Raw genomic sequence first — 6000 nt, 5'->3', positions numbered from 1 at the left:
GGTCCCGGTGGACTTTTCCATACAAGGGGCATTCGTTCTTCCAGTGGCCCTCCTGGCTGCATTAAAATAGGTCCCTTTTTGGTGGGGCAGTGTCTCTATTCCAGATTTTCTAGATCCTGCCCCTGCCATGGGCTTTTGCAAGGCAGGGGATGGGGGTGGCGAAGTCGGGGAGGGTAACCCTGAGGTGCAGGAGATAGGACTGCAGCTAGTAACTGTGCCCTGCATTGTTGCCCCAAATCCTTTGTGCTTCCTCAACTCTATCTCTATCATTAAATACTCCAAAGACCAAGTCCATGAGCTGATTCATGGGAGGTTGGGGTCCCATAGCGGCCTTCTGTAATTTTCTCCTAGTGTCTGGGGCAGATTGAGTGATATAATGGATATTTATGAGGACTTGCCTTTCGGGGGTGTCAGGATTAAAATTGGTATACTTTCTAAAGACTTCCACCGGGCAGTCCTGGAAGAGGGCTGGATTCTCACCTTTTCCCTGTGTTACTTCTCTGATTTTGTCATAATTAACAGGCTTAACAACACGCCTTTTCGTCCCTTCTGTGAGGCAAGTTATCATGTGGTTCTTGTGTTCGAGCCCTCTACCTCCCTGTTGGCAGTCCCAGTGGGGGTCCTGGTCAGGGATTGCATCCCCTCCTGTAAGGTAGATTATATGTCCTTGATTTTGGGCTGCCATTTCATTGGCATGTGCCCGGGCTGCCCCAAGGATCCGGCTTTTCTCTTCAAAGGTGCAGCAGTAGAAGGAGGACCTATGGGTCCCCCCGAGTAAGTTCATAGGACATTGTCAGCTTGGTGAATTCCTTCCACAAAGGGGTCCAACTGGAGTCCTCGGAAGAACATCCAGATTGCTCTTTGCAAGTAGCTAGGTCAGCCTTGGAAAAGGGACGTGGACTCTGTTGTTCCTCCATCGCCAGCGGGCACTTCCCTTAAGGGACAGAGTTTGGTATTGGGAGGTTTGCAGGTAGCCCTGCTTCGTGTAGTACTGGCAGGACTCACCTCTGGTAACGGAGGATACAGGACAGGGCTGGAGGGATAAGTGGTGGTATTTCCAGCAGCCCAGATGGGGCGCTAGGGGTAGACGGTCTGGAAGACTGTCTCCCCTCAGAATTGGGGAGGGTAGGAGTTCGAGGTTGTGGACCTCAAGAGGTCCACATAAGGGTATCATCTAAAATCAGATGGCCAGATCTCCTGGCCCCCTAGTTTGTATTGGGGCCATGCAGTATTGCAAAAGAAAATTAATTCCTCTTTTCTTAAGCCATCTTGTCTAAATTTACTCCAATTAGCTATGCATCCTAATGGGGAGTCCTTCGGGGTGCTTGTGGGGCTCCTGTAGGAGAAGAAGGTACTTTTAAGGGATGTGAGCCAGGTATACCTGGCAGGAGTTTTTTATTTTCTTTTTAAAAATTTTATTGAAGTATAGTTGATTTACAATGTGTTAGTTTCTGCTGTACAGCAAAGAGACCCAGTCATATATATATATATATTCTTTTTCATACTCTTTTCCGTTATGGTTTTCACAGGATATTGAATATAGTTCCCTGTGCTCTACAGCAGGACCTTGTCGTCTGTCCATCCTATTCATAATAGTTTGCCTCTGCTCACCCCAAACTCCCAGTCCTTCCCTCCCCCCGCCCCTTGGCAACCACAAGTCTGTTCTCTATGTCTGTGAGTCTGTTTCTGTTTCATAGATATGTTCATTTATGTCGTATTTTAGATTCCATATATAAGTGATATGGTATTTGTCGTTCTCTTTCTGACTTACTTCACTTAGTATGATAACCTCTAGGTCCATCCATGTTGCTGCAAATGGCATTATTTCATTCTTCTTAATGGCTGAGTAATATAGTCCATTATATATATGGGCCACATCGTCTTTATCCATTCTGTTGATGGACATTTAGGTTGTTTCCATGTCTTGGCTATTGTAAATAGTGCTGCAGTGAACATAGGGGTGCATGTATCTTTTCAAATTTTAGTTCTTTCTGGGTATATGCCCAGGAGTGGGATTGCTGGATCATATGGTAATTCTATTTTTAGTTTTTTAAGAAACCTCCATACTGTTTTCCATAGTGGCTATACCAATTTACATTCCCACCCACAGTGCAAGAGGGTTCCCTTTTCTCCACACCCTCTCCAACGTTTGTTATTTTTAGACTTTTTTTTTTTTTTTTGGCTGCGTTGCGTCTTTGTTGCTGTGCGCGGGCTTCTCATGTCGGTGGCTTCTCTTGTTGCGGAGCACAGGCTCTAGGTGCACAGGCTTCAGTAGTTGTGGCTCGTGGGCTCTAGAGCGCAAGCTCAGTAGTTGTGGCTCACAGGCTTAGTTGCTCCGCGCATGTGGTATCTTCCCGGACCAGGGCTCAAACCCGTGTCCCCTGAGTTGGTAGGAGGATTCTTAACCACTGAGCCACCAGGGAAGCCCTAGACTTTTTAATGATGGCCATTCTGACCAGTGTGAGGTGATACCTCTTTGTGGTTTTGATTTGCATCTCTCTAATGATTAGCGATGGTGAGCGTGTTTTCATGTGCCTGTTGGCCATCTATATGTCATCTTTGGAGAAATGTCTGTTTAGGTCTTCTGCCAATTTTTGATTGGGTTGTTTGCTTTTTTTGTTATTGAGTTGTATGAGCTGTTTGTATATTTTGGAAATCTAGCCCTTGTCGGTTGCATCATTTGCAAATATTTTCTCCCAGTCCATAGGTTGTCTTTTCTTTTTGTTTATGGTTTCCTTTGCTGTGTAAAAGCTGATAAGTTTGATTAGGTCCCATTTGTTTATTTTTGCTTTTATTTCTATTTTGCTTTTGTTTTTATTTCCTGGATCTTGGAACAGGGTCATGAACATTTGGGTATATGGAACTTACCCCCATTTACCTTCCCTTTTACAAAATAGGTCCAGCTGCAAGATGGTATTGTAATTCAGATGCAAGATGGTATTGTAATTCACCCATTTTCTGGCCAGATCTCTTGGTCCCCTAGTTTGTATTGGGGCCATGCAGTATTGCAAAAGAAAATTAATTTCTCTTTTCTTAAACCACCTTGTCTAAATTCACTCCAATTAGCTATGCATCCTAACGGGGAGTCCTTCGGGGTGCTTGTAGTCACCCCCATTTTTTGTTAGGATGTTATGACGAGACAGGGATCTGTCATGATCAGTCAGGGGTCTGGCCAAATGGTAGTCGTCTGTGCTGGTGCTCTCCCAGTGTCCCTGATACCCCAAAAACATAAGGGAGTGCACAGTTAGGGACTTCAGTGGATGGACCCCCTCAAGGGGGTGTTGCACAATTAAGTTCTGATGGCAGTGAAAGAGATGGTATAATTGGCCCAATCCGTGATGGCCCCTAACTCCAGGATAGGGAATTCGGCAGAGGAGGTGTTTAATTAAGCAGGGAAAACTGGGCTTGTGGCATCCGGCCTTAAGAAAGGGTGTGTTGGCAAAGGCAGCAGTGAGATCCCTGTGAGCGGAAGTCTGCCTGTTTGGTGCGCCTGAGGTGGCCCCTGGGTTAGTTACAGAGAGGAGTAAGAGCCAGCAGGAGGACCAGCGACCCGAGTCCCAAACCCTAAACGCTGCAGAGAGGGAGGGAGGAGACCTGGCCCTGAATGGGCTTCGTCATCCAGCAAAAGAGGAAAAGAAGCTGATAGAGCTGAAGGATAGGGCTGGAGCGCCACAGGCGATATGATGATACTAATACAAGGAAAAATTCCCTGCAGGATGTGACCCTAGGGGGAGGGGGGTGGGGGAGGGATGGAGTGGGAGTTCGGGGTTAGCGGATGTAAACTATTATATATAGGATGGATAAACAACAAGGTCCTACTGTACGGCACAGGGAACTATAGTCAATATCCCGTGATAAACTGTAATGGAAAAGAATGTCTATATGTGTGTAACCTAGTCACTTTGCTGTACAGCACAGATTGACACAACTTTGTAAATCAACTGTACTTCAATAAAAAAAAGATTAAAGGATGTGACCCTTATGACGATTAGCATAACAGTGTTGGATCAAACATCCAGTTGGGCGAAAATCAGCTGGGGACTCAGGGTAATAGTAGGTCTTGACCTGAGGGGAGGCTAAAGAGGGATACCTCTGCACGCTTGAAACAGAGGCGACACCCAGCCTGCTGGCACAGTCAGCAAGGGGGCCCAAGGACCAGTGGACAGCCGAAGAAGTTGCGGGAGTTTGAGACAGGGAGGAGGAGATTCCACTCTTAACCAGCTGTGCTATATTTATCCGCTATTTTCTGTGACAAAATTCTGTGAATTTTCATTTCGCAGAATGAAAATTCAGTCATGTTAATCAAATTTCAAGTTCTATGGCCAAGCTCCTGCCTTGAGATGCCTCAAACGATTTGGCACCTGGGTTAGCATCAGAAAGCCCATCTGGGTAGAGTCTCCTCCCTGATCTGAATCTGAAAAGGCAGTGGGCGGCCATAGACCTGGACCCAGGCAATTTAGATAAGGTTTCCCTCCTTTCCTCTCTTGCCCTTTGACGACCCCCTCCTCTTCTGGCCTCCATGACCGTTCCTTAAGCAACGTCTCCCCTTCCAAAATGCCCAGTAGCCTTCAGGCTGATGCCCTGTGCGGGACAGAGGACACAGAGGCAGGGCTTCCCGGCTGGACGGGCCCCTGGGAGCCAGGGGCCTGCGGAGTCTCGGATGGGCCTGGACCTGCAGCCGCAGCTTTCCAAACAGTCCCCTGGAGTAGGTTCTTTCAGCTTCAGGGAAAGGTCAGCGTTTCAATCTCATGTTTTCACACATCTTAAATGGATTTCAGAGGCCCTGGCGCTGCCGCTGCTTCTCTCTTTAAACAATGTGGTGAAGCCGCTGTAGCTTTGCTAGAGGCTGCATTCCTCCCACAGTGTGATGTGGTTTTTGGAAGTCATGCATGCAGTTAGCTAAACCAAACTAAGCTGCTTCATGAATGGGAGCAACCTCAAGAGAGAAATGGTGACTAGAAATAAGGCAAGTTTGCTTTCCACCCCTAATTCAAAAAGCCGGATAATTAAGTAGGTAGGCGGAGAAAGGAAGTGTCCCTTCTGATTCCAAGAGCTGACTCTCTCTCTTTCTCCATTTCCTTTCTTTACTAGGTAGTGGTGGCGGTGGTGGTGGTTTGTCTGTGTGTCTTGGGGGCAGAGGAGTGGGTATCGTAAGGGAAGTTCTAGTAAAAGATCTGTTTCCCCGGATCCTCTGAGTAAGCTTTTTCTGTCATATGGAGAACATAATAACTGCTTCCAGTCCTGTTCAGCCTCCCTCCACTCAGCTCTCTTCTATCTGGCCCTCAGCAGCAGTTGCAAATCTTTAAGCTCTCTGCTGACTCGCCCCCATCTCTCACTCTGGATTCCACCTGGATCCAAGCCGAGGTTCTACAGAATGAACTCAGTGCCCCCTGCACCTCCCACCTGCAAAGGCACAGAGAGCACATTCCCTTTCCTCTTACTTCCCCTCTCAGGGGAGAAAGAGCCGCTCTTCTTTGCAAAGCCAATTCCTCTACTGTGCCCTGGATCCCAACATGAATGAGCTTGCTTGTCAGTTACTCTGCAGCTGCCATAACTCCTTCGCTCCAGTGTAATGAACATGTTCAAATCACTCGAATTCCGAAAGAAAAGTCTTTCCTCGAACCTGCCTCCCGAGCCCCCCCTTGCCTGCCTGCTCTCGCCAGGGTGCATCTTGATCCAGTCATCTACCCACTTGTCACTGCCACACATCCCTGCCGCCACCGTCGCCAGTTCTGGCTTCTGCTCCCCCATCCCGTGGCTGGCCGCCATTGACGCCTAATCTTCAGAGCCAGTGGACCTCCCCATCCATTTCCTGTTCACTTCTGGACAAGCGAGGAGGAGGAGGAGGATGGCCAAAGTGAGCTCTTGAGGGGGACTGTTGGTGTCAGTTCTCTGATGCTTTCCCAGAGAGCCGAGAGTTTCAGACAAAGACATTTTTCATCTACCGAGCTGCATATTTTTACTTAGATATTTTAAAAAGCAATCTCAAGCTCTGAAGGA

The sequence above is a fragment of the Monodon monoceros genome, unplaced genomic scaffold (genome assembly GCF_005190385.1).
Source record: "Monodon monoceros isolate NGI ecotype Baffin Bay Population unplaced genomic scaffold, NGI_Narwhal_1 Super_Scaffold_5, whole genome shotgun sequence".
Classification (NCBI taxonomy): Eukaryota; Metazoa; Chordata; class Mammalia; order Artiodactyla; family Monodontidae; genus Monodon; species Monodon monoceros.
The sequence above is the reverse complement of the archived record's forward strand: the minus strand, read 5'-3'. Positions refer to the sequence as shown.